The sequence below is a fragment of the Oncorhynchus tshawytscha genome, linkage group LG16 (assembly GCF_018296145.1).
Source record: "Oncorhynchus tshawytscha isolate Ot180627B linkage group LG16, Otsh_v2.0, whole genome shotgun sequence".
In the NCBI taxonomy this organism is placed as follows: domain Eukaryota; kingdom Metazoa; phylum Chordata; class Actinopteri; order Salmoniformes; family Salmonidae; genus Oncorhynchus; species Oncorhynchus tshawytscha.
Genome location: NC_056444.1, coordinates 59,652,012 through 59,665,872, shown reverse-complemented (window position 1 = coordinate 59,665,872; position 13,861 = coordinate 59,652,012). Strand labels below are relative to the sequence as shown.

The following is a 13,861-nucleotide window of genomic DNA, read 5'->3' as shown; positions in this document are numbered from 1 at the left end:
TATAAAACATTAGGAACACCTGCTCTTTCCATGACATAGACTGACAATGTGAATCCAGGTGAAAGCTATGATCCCTTATTGATATCACTTGTTAAATCCACTTCTATCAGTGTAGATGAAGGGGAGGAGACGGGTTAAAGAAGGACTTTTAAGCCTTGAGACAATTGAGACATGGATTGTGCATGTGTGCCATTCAGAGGGTGAATGGGCAAGACAAAAGGTTTAAGTGCCTTTGAACGGGGTATGGTAGTAGGTACCAGGCGCACCGGTTTGAGTGTGTCAAGAACTGCAACGCTGCTGGGTTTTTCATGCTCAACAGTTTCCGGTGTGTGTCAAGAATGGTCCACCACCCAAAGGACATCCAGCCAACGTGACACAAATATGGTAAGCATTGGAGTCAACATGGGCCAGCACTCTGTGGAACACTTTTGACACCTTATAGAGTCAATGCCTCAACCAAATGAGGCTGTTCTGAGGGCAAAAGGGGTGTTCCTAATGTTTTGTACACAGAGTGTATGTACATGTAGGTAGGAGTAAAAGTGAGTTACAGAGTGTGAAAGTGTGTGTGTGTGTGTGTGTGTGTGTGTGTGTGTGTGTGTGTGTGTGTGTGTGTGTGTGTGTGTGTGTGTGTGTGTGTGTGTGTGTGTGTGTATATATGTGTGTTGGAGTGTCCGTGTAGTATTTGTGAGTGTGTGGTCTTTGAAAATGTTTAGGGCCTTCCTCTGACACCTCCTGGTATAGAGGTCCTGGGTGGGAGTGATGGGAGTGATGTACTGGGCCATACACATTACCCCCTGAAGAGTCTTGCAGTCGGATACCAAGAAATCCAGATAGTGTGTACTACTGAAAATGCCTATGCAAAGATTAACTTTATAAAAGTGGCCCTACCCTTCTCTCTCCTGAGATGGTGGGAGATAAGACAACATGCTGCATATTTCTCAGTAAGTGTACAGACCACAAAGCCACAGACAGCTCGCTCAACTTTTCCGCTCAGTTGGCAGATCTCCTATCTCCGCCACAGACTGCCAACACTGTCATCTAGCTGCAGGCATCAGAACAACTTCTTGCTCATGGAAAACATAGTTGTTAAGTACAACTAATTTAGTGTATATATGATACCATGTTGAAGGTTGCCATTTGTTACTGTATATGTCAAGTGTGTGTTAACAGTTATTGAGAATAATATTAGTTGTAATTTGGTATTTACGAAATGTGATAATAACCTGTACTCTTCTAATTCTTCTTTTAGTAGCTATAAGCGATGTGACTTTAATGCATGTACCTTTACTGTAAATATATTAACCTTGCTATACTACATCTTACATTGCAGTCATGAAACAGTCATGAAAAACAGATTTTATGAGCATATGAAAACCATGGTTTAACTTTAGTCATTACTGGAAGTAAATTGTCACACAATAAATATCCCTTCATAGACCTACAATGTATTTGTGTCAATATCACAAATGTCTCTGGGTCTAGTTCTAAATTTGTAAATACATTCTATTTTTCTAAAGTTATGTTATTAATAGTTCTTGAGTTATTGTATTGTATTTTGTTATCAAAGCTTGGTTTTGGGGACTAATCCTAACCCGTTTCTAGAAGCTTTTAACAATAAATCAAAGTGTGTCCTTAACTAGAGCAAAATGCCAATACATTAAAAAAAGTAATGCTAAAATTGTAGTTAATTTCCCCAACATTAAAAGGATAGTTCAGCCAAATTACAAAATTACATATTGGTTTCCCTGCCTTGTAAGCAGTCTATGGACAAGATATAACAGAAATCCATGAGTTAGTTGACTATAATCATATATAAGTGACTTTGTTGAGCTACACCAGTCAATACTTTGTAGAAGCAGCTTTGGAAGCAATTACAGCTGTGAGTCTTCCTGGGTAAGTCTCTAAGAGTTTTCACACCTCGATTGTGGAACACTTACCTATTATTATTTTCAAAATTCTTCAAGCTCTGTCAAATTGATTGTTGATCATTGCAAGACAACCATTTTCATGTCTTGCCATAGATTTTCAAGTAGATTTAAGTCAAAGCTGTAACTCAGCCACACAGGAACATTCATTGTCTTCTTGGTAAACAACTCCAGTGCCTTGTGTTTCAGGTTATTGTCCTGCTGAAAGGAAAATGTATCTCCCAGTGTCTGGTGGAAATCAGACTGATCGTCTAGGATTTTGTCTAGGATTTACCCTGTGCTTAGCTCCATTCAGTGTATTTTTTATCCTGAAAAACTCCCCAGTCCTTAATGGTTACAAGTATACCGATAACATGATGCAGCCACCACTATGCTTGAAAATATGGAGAGTGGTACTCAGTAATGTGTTATATTTCAAATCAAATCAAATCAAATCAAATTTTATTTGTCACATACACATGGTTAGCAGATGTTAATGCGAGTGTAGCGAAATGCTTGTGCTTCTAGTTCTGACAATGTAGTAATAACCAACAAGTAATCTAACTAACAATTCCAAAACTACTGTCTTATACACAGTGTAAGGGGATAAAGAATATGTACATAAGGATATATGAATGAGTGATGGTACAGAGCAGCATAGGCAAGATACAGTAGCTGATATCGAGTACAGTATATACATATGAGATGAGTATGTAAACAAAGTGGCATAGTTAAAGTGGCTAGTGATACATGTATTACATAAGGATGCAGTCGATGATATAGAGTACAGTATATACGTATGCATATGAGATGAATAATGTAGGGTATGTAAACATTATATAAGGTAGCATTGTTTAAAGTGGCTAGTGATATATTTACATCATTTCCCATCAATTCCCATTATTAAAGTGGCTGGAGTTGAGTCAGTGTCAGTGTCAGTGTGTTGGCAGCAGCCACTCAATGTTAGTGGTGGCTGTTTAACAGTCTGATGGCCTTGAGATAGAAGCTGTTTTTCAGTCTCTCGGTCCCAGCTTTGATGCACCTGTACTGACCTTGCCTTCTGGATGATAGCGGGGTGAACAGGCAGTGGCTCGGGTGGTTGATGTCCTTGATGATCTTTATGGCCTTCCTGTAACATCGGGTGGTGTAGGTGTCCTGGAGGGCAGGTAGTTTGCCCCCGGTGATGCGTTGTGCAGACCTCACTACTCTCTGGAGAGCCTTACGGTAGAGGGCGGAGCAGTTGCCGTACCAGGCGGTGATACAGCCCGCCAGGATGCTCTCGATTGTGCATCTGTAGAAGTTTGTGAGTGCTTTTGGTGACAAGCCGAATTTCTTCAGCCTCCTGAGGTTGAAGAGGCGCTGCTGCGCCTTCTTCACGATGCTGTCTGTGTGAGTGGACCAATTCAGTTTGTCTGTGATGTGTATGCCGAGGAACTTAAAACTTGCTACCCTCTCCACTACTGTTCCATCGATGTGGATAGGGGGTGTTCCCTCTGCTGTTTCCTGAAGTCCACAATCATCTCCTTAGTTTTGTTGACGTTGAGTGTGAGGTTATTTTCCTGACACCACACTCCGAGGGCCCTCACCTCCTCCCTGTAGGCCGTCTCGTCGTTGTTGGTAATCAAGCCTACCACTGTTGTGTCGTCCGCAAACTTGATGATTGAGTTGGAGGCGTGCATGGCCACGCAGTCGTGGGTGAACAGGGAGTACAGGAGAGGGCTCAGAACGCACCCTTGTGGGGCCCCAGTGTTGAGGATCAGCGGGGAGGAGATGTTGTTGCATTGGATTTATTGGATTTTCCCCAAGCATAACACTTTGTATTCAAGGACAAAACGTTAATTGCTTTGCCACATTTTTTTCAGTATTACTTTAGTTCCTTGTTGCAAACAGGATGAATGTTTTGGAATATTTGTATTCTGTACAAGCTTCCTTCTTTTCACTTTGTCAGTTAAGTTAGTATTGTGGAGTAACTACAATGTTATTAATTCATCCTCAGTTTTCTCCTATCATATCCATTAAACTCTGTAACTGTTTTAAAGTCACCACTGGCCTCATGGTAAAATCCCTGAGTGGTTTCCTTCATCTCCGGCAACTGAGTTAGGAAGGACGCCTGTATCTTCGTAGTGACTGGGTGTATTGATACACCGACCTGAAGTGTAATTAATAACTGCACCATGCTCAAAGGGATATTCATTGTCTGCTTTTTTTTTTGTTGTCTGCTACCATCTACCAATAGGTGCCCTTCTTTGCGAGGAAATTGAAAATCTCCCTCGTCTTTGTGATTGAATCTGTTTTTGAAATTCACTGCTCGACAGAGTTACGTTACAGATAATTGTTTGTGTGAGGTACAGAGATGAGGTAGTAAAAAACAACAACTGTTAAACACTATTAGTCTATGCAACTTATTAAGCAACTTGTTAAGCACATTTTTCCTCCTGAACTTATTTAGGCTTGTCACAGCAAAGGGGTTGAAAACGTATTGACTCGGGATGTTTCAGCTCTTCCTTTTTGACTCATTTCCAAAATGAATGAAAAACGTAATTACACTTTGAGATTATGGGATATTGTGTGTAGGCCAGTGAAAAAAACATCTGTTTAATCCGTTTAAGTTCAAGCTATACCACAACAAAGTGTGGGAAAAGTTGAGGTGTGTGAATACTTTCTTTAGCATGTAAAGAGCAGGAGTGTAGCAACAGCATCTCAATGAAAGCAACCAACAGAATAAGTCCTGATGACACATTTTGCCAGACACATAGGCTCCAAGTCGAAACTTCAGCAGTGCAAAATAACAAAGGGAATGTGTTGTGGAGGATTGGTTTCTGTGTCCTGTGCAGGTAAGAGTTAAATGTTAACTTTGAAGAAGTTCATTCTGTTAATACAGTAGTGAATATGATATGGGGGCGGCAGGTAGCCAAGTGGTGAGATCGTTGGGCCAGTAACCGAAAGGTTGCTAGATCGAATCCCCGAGCTGACAGGGTAAAAATATGTTGTTCTGTCTCTGAACAAGGCCATTAATCCACTGTTCCTAGGCTGTCATTGTACATAAGAAGGCCAAAACTGGTGAAATCTATTGTGAAGGTACTGTAGTTGTTAAAAGTACTCATTTCCAATGTTTCATGTTGTAAGTAGCTATAGCTGGATGTGTGAGGTAACCTTGTTTTCAGATATGTTGCTGACTGTGGGGCTCTATCTAGCTATTGAAAAGCAAAAGATTTCTCTCACTTGGCAGAAATGCTTTTGTCATCTTTCTGAAATCTTTCTACGGACTTAATAGTGTACTGTCAATGTCTTATAATACACTACATGACCAAAAGTACGTGGACACCTGCTAGTCAAACAATCTTATTCCAAAATCATGGGCATTAATATGGAGTTGGTCCCCCCTTTTCTGCTATAACGGCTTCCACTCTTCTGGGAAGGCTTTACACTAGATGTTGGAACATTGCTGCAGGGTCTTACTTCCAACTCAACCAACAAAAGTATTAGTCGGGCACTGATGTTGGGCAATTAGGCCTGGCCCACAGTCGGCGTTCCAAATCATCCCAAAGGTGTTCGATGGGGTTGATCTCGACAAACCATTTCTGTATGGACCTTTATGCAGGGGGGCATTTTCATGCTGAAACAGGAAATGGCCTTCTCCAAATGTTGCCACAAAGTTGGAAGCACAGAATTGTCTAGAATGTCATTATATGCTGTATTTTATTATTAATTTCACCTTTATTTAACCAGGTAGGCCAGTTTGGAACAAGTTCTCATTTACAACTGCGAACTGGCCAAGATAAAGCAAAGCAGTGTGACAAAAAACAACAGAGTTACACATGGGATAAACAAAAGTGCAATCCATTACACAATAGACAAATCTATATACAGTGTGTGCAAATGGAGGAAGGAGATAAGGTAATAAATAGGCCATAGTAGTGAAGTAATTACAATTTAGCAAATTAACATTGGAATGATAGATGTCCAGATGATGATGTGCAAGTAGAAATACTGGTGTGCAAAAGAGCAAAAAAGTTAATTAAAACAATATGGGGATGAGGTAGGCAGTTGAATGTGCTATTTACAGATGTGCTGTGTATATAACGGGTGTCGTCGTATGAAGAAGAGAAATCGGACCAAAGCGCAGCGTGGTAAGTGTTCATGACTTTTTATTTAAACTGAACACTAAACAAAAATAACAAAGTGAATAATCGAAACTGAAACAGTCCTGTCAGGTGCAAAACACTAAACAGAAAACTACCCACAAAAACCATGTGGGAAAAAGCTACCTAAGTATGGTTCCCAATCAGAGACAACGATAGACAGCTGTCCCTGATTGAGAACCATACCCTGCCAAAACAAAGAAATACAAAAACATAGAAAAAATAACATAGAATGCCCATCCAAATCACACCCTGACCAAACAAAAATAGAGACATAAAAAGCTCTCTAAGGTCAGGGCGTGACAGTGTACAGCTGCAGCGATCGGTAAACTGCTCAGATAGCTGATGCTTAAAGTTAGTGAGGGAGATATAAGTCTCCAACTTCAGCGATTTTTGCAATTCGTTCTAGTAATTGGCAGCAGAGAACTGGAAGGAATGGTGGCCAAAGCAGATGTTGGCTTTGGGGATGACCAGTGAGATATACTGTACCTGCTGGAGCGCATGCTACGGGTGGGTGTTGTTATGGTGACCAGTGAGTTGAGATAAGGTGAAGCTTTACCTAGCAAAGACTTATAGATGACCTGGAGCCAGTGGGTCTGGCGACGAATATGTAGCGAGGATCAGCCGACGAGAGCGTACAGGTCGCATTGGTGGGTAGTATATGGGGCTTGGTGACAAAATGGATGGCACTGTGATAGACTGCATCCAGTTTACTGAGTAGAGTGTTGGATGCTATTTTGTAAATGACATCGCCAAAGTCGAGGATCGGTAGGATAGTCAGTTTTACGAGGGTGTGTTTGGCAGCGTGAGTGAAGGAGGCTTTGTTTTGCGAAATAGGAAGCCGATTCTAGATTTAATTTTGGATTGGAGATGCTTAATATGAGTCTGGAAGGAGAGTTTACAGTCTATCCAGACACCTAGGTATTTGTAGTTGTCCACATATTCTAAGTCAGAACCGTCCAGATTAGTGATGCTAGTCGGGCAGGCGGGTGCGGTCAGCGATCGGTGGAAGAGCATGCATTTAGGTTTACTTGCGTTTAAGCAGTTAGAGGCCACGGAAGGAGTGTTGTATGGCATTGAGGCTTGTTTGGAGGTTTGTGTCCAGAGAGTGTTAGGATTTCCCTTCACTGGAACTAAGGGGCCTAGTCTGAACCATGAAAAACAGCCCCAGACCAATATACCGGCTCCACCAAACTTTACAGTTGGCATTATGCATTCAGGCAGGTAGCATCCTCCTGGCATCCATCAAACCTGGATTCGTCTGTTGGACTACCAGACGGTGAAGCATAATTCATCACTCCAGAGAACACATTTCCACTGCTCCCGAGTCCAATGGCGGCGAGCTTTACACCACTTCAGCCAACGCTTGGCATTATGCATGGTGATCTTAGGCTTGTGTGCGGCTGCTCGGCCATGGAAACCCATTTCATCAAACTCCTGAGGAATAGTTATTGTGCTGACATTGCTTCCAAAGGCAGTTTGGAACTCGATAGTGAGGGTTGCATCCGAGGACAGACGATTTTTACACGCTTCAGCACTAGGCGGTCCCGTTCTGTGAGCTTGTGTGACCTAGTCATTGTTGCTCCTAGATGTTTCCACTTCACAATAACAGCACTTACAGTTGACCGGGGCAGCTCTAGCAGGGCAGAAATTTGACAAACTGACTTGTTGGAAAGGTGGCATCCTATGACGGTGCCACATTGAAAGTCCCTGAGATCTTTGATAAGGCAATTCTACTGCCAATGTTTGTCTAGGGAGATTGCATGGCCGTGTGCTCAATTTAGTATACCTGTCAGCAACGGGTGTGACTGAAATAGCCAAATCTACTAATCCACATACTTTTGTATATATAGTGTATTTCTCCCCAATAATTTAATATGATTGCTGGTTATCTAGTCAAACAGCCCATTGCTCAGATCCCCATCACATCAACTTGATTGTTTGTCTGTCCCTTGGCACGTTGTCTCTGTTCATTTCAGCTCATGGTTGTTGTTCTCTTTCTCTTATTGCGAGGACACTTTGTAAACAGGGTCAAGAGCAACTGCACGTATGTAATTTCAACACCTACAAATAATACTGTAGGGACTTAAGTCACTAAGGTACAATAGCCAAATCGAAGGACACTTTTGTAAACACTTGCAATTATCTGTGTCTATGTCGCAACAGCGTTTTTCGTAAATAAAATATGAAATTACCCTGAAGTGGTATACCCTGGAGATCCTAAACACATGACAAATGCGTCTGTACAATTGAGCCGCCACCAGAGGGCAGTCAGTGAACACTTTGACAGCAATAGTAGCATCCTGTGGCATTGAATGAAATGTTCTGTAATATGTGAAAACAAAAACTCATGTTTTCGTAATATGTGTGCATTACAAGAGACACTGACAAGGTTTTGATCAGAGTCAAATTTTGGATACACCAAGATTCTCAGTGAGAAAAGAGTCTGCTTTTGAGAGTGGAGACTGTGAGGATGTTGAGACCAATGGAAATGAAATGTTCAGACCAACAGAAACGAGAGACTTGAATAAACATGGTGAGTGCAATCCTTTTTTGTTAAAACAACACCACAAACGTGCATGTCACCCATTAAAATGATCAACATTTTTATTAAGAAAACTCAATATATATATATATCAATTTAACATGATCAAGTATTTATATTCACTGCTTAGTGTAGCAGAGAGAGTACCCTGTCAAAAGATAGATAGATAGATGACAGAAAGGATTACTATAGTAATGATAAGAAGAGAAGAATTGTCGGTGCAGTGCACTTTTTTAAAGGTATTTTCAGACTTAATTGAACAGATAGTGGACGACAGTGGGGAAAGATAAAGAGAAGTTGTGTCAAAGGGTAGTAGGCTGGATTCAAACTCACGCTGACACCATAGACGTGTGCTGGAGGCTGCGGCATTACTGCTAGACCAGCCCGGCCACTGTGCAGGGCAGTCTTGCTGTACTTACCATCACAGCGTTCTCTGTATCGTCGTTCCAACAGGATCAGAGAGTGGTGGAGACAAGGAAAATTGCCAGAGATGTTGTGTGTCTTCTCTGTCCTACGATGACATTGCCGAGGAGGAGAGCGTCCCAGCTCAACCCTTAACCAGTGAAAGATATGGAACCAGTAGCCTGAAGCCCAGAGGCAGGAGCTGCTGCTAACCACGGTACGATAAAGTCCCAGCTCAGTTCCATACATGCAGTGTATATACAGTACATACATTCATGTGTTGTTCCTTTATGTGCTGCTCTGAACTAAATGTTTTGTAGGACATGCTACCTACGAGGTGGAGGAAGATCCACAGGAGAGCTGCGATGATGTGGTGTCGATGACCACGCCAGCTGAGGAGACCAGAGAGGAGGTTGCAGAAGTCATTGAGAGACCCAAACCCAAGGACCTGGATGTCCACGATGATGAGGAGGGTGACCTGGAGCCTAATGGACAGGAGTGAGCAACATGGAGGCTTGACATGATCTGTTGTCAAACAGAAGTATGAGAGGGGGTGTTTTGATGATGTTTTTACGTTGGCACTTTGCATTGTTCTCACGCATTTGAGAAATACACGTTTTTCCGTATATAGTAATTACCTAGCAATTTGGCACATTTTTCATGTCATGTAAAATTAGTACGGTATGGTTTATTAATTTTTACAAAATAGAGAAAACATGTTATCGCATCAAATTCTTAAGAATATTTTGTATTCATTAAACTTGCCATTTCAAATGTCTTGTAACATCTCTTTTTAGGATCCCAAAGTTGGCATCAAAAATCTGGGTATCTGCATAAGAACCTCACGTTCCCTTTTCATCGGTTCACTTATAATATTGCTGGTTCTTTTTCATATGTGAGGATCCAATTATTACAATTACTTGACCCTTTTCTGTCTCTAACATTTGATACCGTTTCAAATGTTTTGATTCATTTGACATGTTTCGATTGGTTTGTTGTGCCACGGCCTGTAAAGCAGAACTGATTGACACAGAACAGAATCAATGGTGTCTGTCTTACAACATGTATTAGTGAAACATGATCTTGCTATGTGATAGTTCCTTCCATAAAGAACAGCATGTGAAAATTCTTAATTGCACTTTATGCGTCAAAGCTCATAGCCAACAGCTGTTTTTCAATGACTTTTATCGTGTTTTTTTGTTGTTGCTACTTTTACCATTTATAAATGCAAAATTTACATTTTTTAAATTTGTAAATGCAATAACATTGTGCACTGAAATGATGTTGTTTTTATTCTCCTCTTCAACTTCTCAGTATTTATGTGTTTATGAAAGTTCTTATTCAGATTTTACACAATAATAATTTCAATGTTAGATTTTTGACCTTTTGAATTGATTATATTTGAAGGTTTATAAAATATGAACGTATTAGTTCACAGGGTTTATCTCATAGCTATGTATTTTATTTGTTTAAACATGTTTGTTTAGAGTTTTGTTTTCTTTATGAAATCATGTTTGAGATTTTGGTGTTTGGAATTTTAAGAATATTGTCAATAGTGGAGAAAACAATCAGTGTAAATTAGAAAACTAACTTAAATGTGAAAAATGAAACAAATTGAGATGATGATGAGAGGTATAAAATGAATTACAATTAAGAATACTTCCAATGATTATTTGATGTACAGTGTCAGATTTTCTTTATTATGTCTTTCGCAATTGAAGAAAATGAAAATATACTGCTTTAATAATGTACTGTGCTGTCAGTAATGATTTTGTAAGGAGACTAAATTATTGGCTCTATTGATGCTGTCGTGTTAATTTAACATTTTACATTGTGAAATTATTCATATGATGGTAATTTAAAAAAAAATACTGATCTTTATATTTTGAAGGTTTACAATGCCTAACAATATGACATTTTAGACAAGTAAAAACAGTGAAGGTTAAACTGTCTATGCACATACAGTATGCAGTGCAGTGGAATCAAAAATGTGATTTTCCTGTGTTTTATATATATTTTCACACTGTGAGTTTGGAGCAATACTGTGAAATAGTGAAAATTATGATAATGCCCTTTTAGTGTAAGAGCTGCCTGAAATGTCTGCCTGTTTTGGTGGGATGGAGTTTTCGCCTGCCTGGTGGGATGGAGTTTTGGCCTGCCTGGTGGGATGGAGTTATGGCCAGCATGGTGACATCATTACACAACGGGTGGGTCTAATCCTGGATGGTGATTGGTTAAAACCGCATTCCAGCCTGTGTCTATTCCACAAGTTACCACCAGCTAAATCTATGATGTTGAAATGCCTATTTACTCTGTTCCATCTGACTGAGCAATCTATTGTCTCATCAGCTCAGCCAGGCAATTTATAAAGTTGATCTACACTATGAAAAGCATTTAGACCTTTTCTCCCATTTCTTTTAGACTAGCATTTGGTTTTCAACAGCATAACAGTAATATCTTTGCTGTCTCTCATTCAATCTCCAGCTGTCCTATGTGGTAATGAACGTGTCAGGAGTCGGGATGAGACAGAGAGGCTGGCAGCTTTTCTCAGCCAGTCGAAATCATAAATCAGCATCATTTTTATGGATATATACAAAGAAATGTCAATAGAAAAACACTAAATGCAGCTAGTTTGCTGTCATTCCAACTTCAGCTTGAAGTGATTGTGTTAGCTGTGTAGTTGGCTATCTCTTCTGAACAATAGTGTGACTGTGTTAGCCAAAGTTGGCTAGCTAGCAAAGAAGGGATGAGAACGTTGCCAGCCATCATGGCAACAGAACCGATAGAACAAACGACCAGCTGGCTTGGGTAGCAACCCTAGATTTGTGTCGGGACTATATCTTGTGGCAGGAGGAAATAGTATGAATAAATTGATCAAAATGTAGTTTTTAATGAAAAAATATACTTTTTCTCAGCCCTAACAACACCTGTGCCAATCTATCTTCAAAACACTGGCTTCTCTATCATTATCACTTAAATAACATAGAGTTCCCAACCCCTCTGCCAGTAACAACTAGGTTTCAGTTTCCCCCTCCCCACTCAGACCACTCCCAGACAGTCCGAGCTAAATTTTGCTTGAGAAATTGTTCTTTGCTAAGAATCCATTTTTGCTTCTTTTAGACTCTCTTAATTGAAAACAATCACAGTAAGGTAATTAATTGTTGACCAAAAATTATCTGATAAAAAATATTTCCAAATATGCTGTTTCTTATGAGAAGACTGATATAATGTCCCTTCACGGGAGAAACATACAGTACAGCAGCATCCCGTGACCATGAATGTCAACCGTCAGAGAGCTTTATATGTTGCCAGGAGTTATTCAGGGCCAATTGCGGTCCCAGGACTGAGGATATACCCAGCGGGACTAATTTGTAAGTTGTGGTTCGAGTGTTATATGTAAACCTCACACCCAGCCTCCCACTCTACCAGGGGGCTCTTGTAAGGGTAGGGATGCAGGATTAAAAAGGCTGCAGGGATGGAGACATAAATAGAACAGAGTACATACCAATATTTAAGAGAGGGGATAAAATGTTCACTCTGGGTTTGATTTTGTCTCCATAATACAAAGAGGAATTTATCTTACAGCAGTCCCTGTTACCTATGTATCTTGGCATGGATCTCAATTGGACTTTTTTGATTGCATTATATAATCATGCTCTTAAAGATATCAACAGTTTGCAGTGTATCTCTTTACATTGAATGCTTTGTCTAACAGCACTGAGGCCATAGTCATGATAACATGGTTTATCACTATCTTGTTGATAGTAAATAGTCATTCTGACGGCTCTAACATCAACAGTGTGTTTTATAAAACTTTTTGGGGGGATTAGAGTAAATTTAGAGTCTGGAAGGGAATTGAATAACAAGAGTGAATTGAATAATTCAACTTATGAATAAAGCTTTTATAAAACAATTTATTTTCCTGAATTTGATTACAATTAATCTTTTTACTTTACATTTCTAGAACTGACTGCGGCACTGTCAACCACCTAACCTTGGAACCTTGGACAAATGTTCATAACCTCATCTACTAGATATTCAAAACAACAGCTCTGACATCACTAGCCTGCCATGGCCATTTGCTGTGGTTTTCACAGACAGCTTTGTTTGCCGTGGATCGAGGTTGGTGAAGCGAACTGCTGTGAAATCCCAATGTTTCTTTACCTCATCACACACGTGCCTTTTGATTGGTGTAATGGGGCAGACTGTAGCTGTGAGAAAGGCCCAGTTGTGGTGATTTTCCACAACAGCGGAGATTTATTAATAGGTATTGCTCCCCAGTGGTTGGTTCCATTAAGATGGCCCTATCTTCCCTATCTTGGCCTGCTGGTGTTACTGTACATCTAAAGCATCTGTTGGACTGAATGCTCAGTGGGACCCTGGAGAATGATGTAATTCCAATGAACAACACATGACATCTTAATGCAAGCTCTCCTTTGTTTCCACACACATGGCAGTAACAAATCATATGACAGACAGACTTCTACCATATTCACACATGGGGTTGATAATGACATTGGAGTAATAATAATAAAAAATGGTTGCCAGGCATCATAGGAGATACTGTTTACTAACTAATTAAGAGTATATGCATGTTTTAGTGATGTGTATTCAGATATCAATGTATTAAGTATTACATTAAGGAAATGAATTGGGGCCATGCGATAGACTAGCGTTCTGTTCAGGGTTTGTACTTCTACATCAAACTGCCTCACACTACAGAAACAGGAGATAGGCTCCTGCTCCCATGAGCCGTTCCAGCTCACACAAGCCAAGGCTCGAGCCAGGCTACTTACTTACGGTAATGTCTACACTATATCCCTGACAAGACTCCTCATTTGCTGCCTATTACAACTTTTGCTTGGTTC

At 40.2% G+C, this 13,861-nt stretch overlaps 1 long non-coding RNA gene across 1 annotated transcript; it reads left to right on the top strand.

Moving 5' to 3' along the window:
• Positions 1-7,853: 7,853 nt before the first annotated feature.
• LOC112216597 lies at positions 7,854-11,521 on the top strand. The gene is made up of 3 exons (XR_002948354.2): positions 7,854-8,582; positions 9,045-9,210; positions 9,314-11,521. It is a non-coding gene; the product is annotated as an uncharacterized LOC112216597 (long non-coding RNA).
• Positions 11,522-13,861: the final 2,340 nt, after the last annotated feature.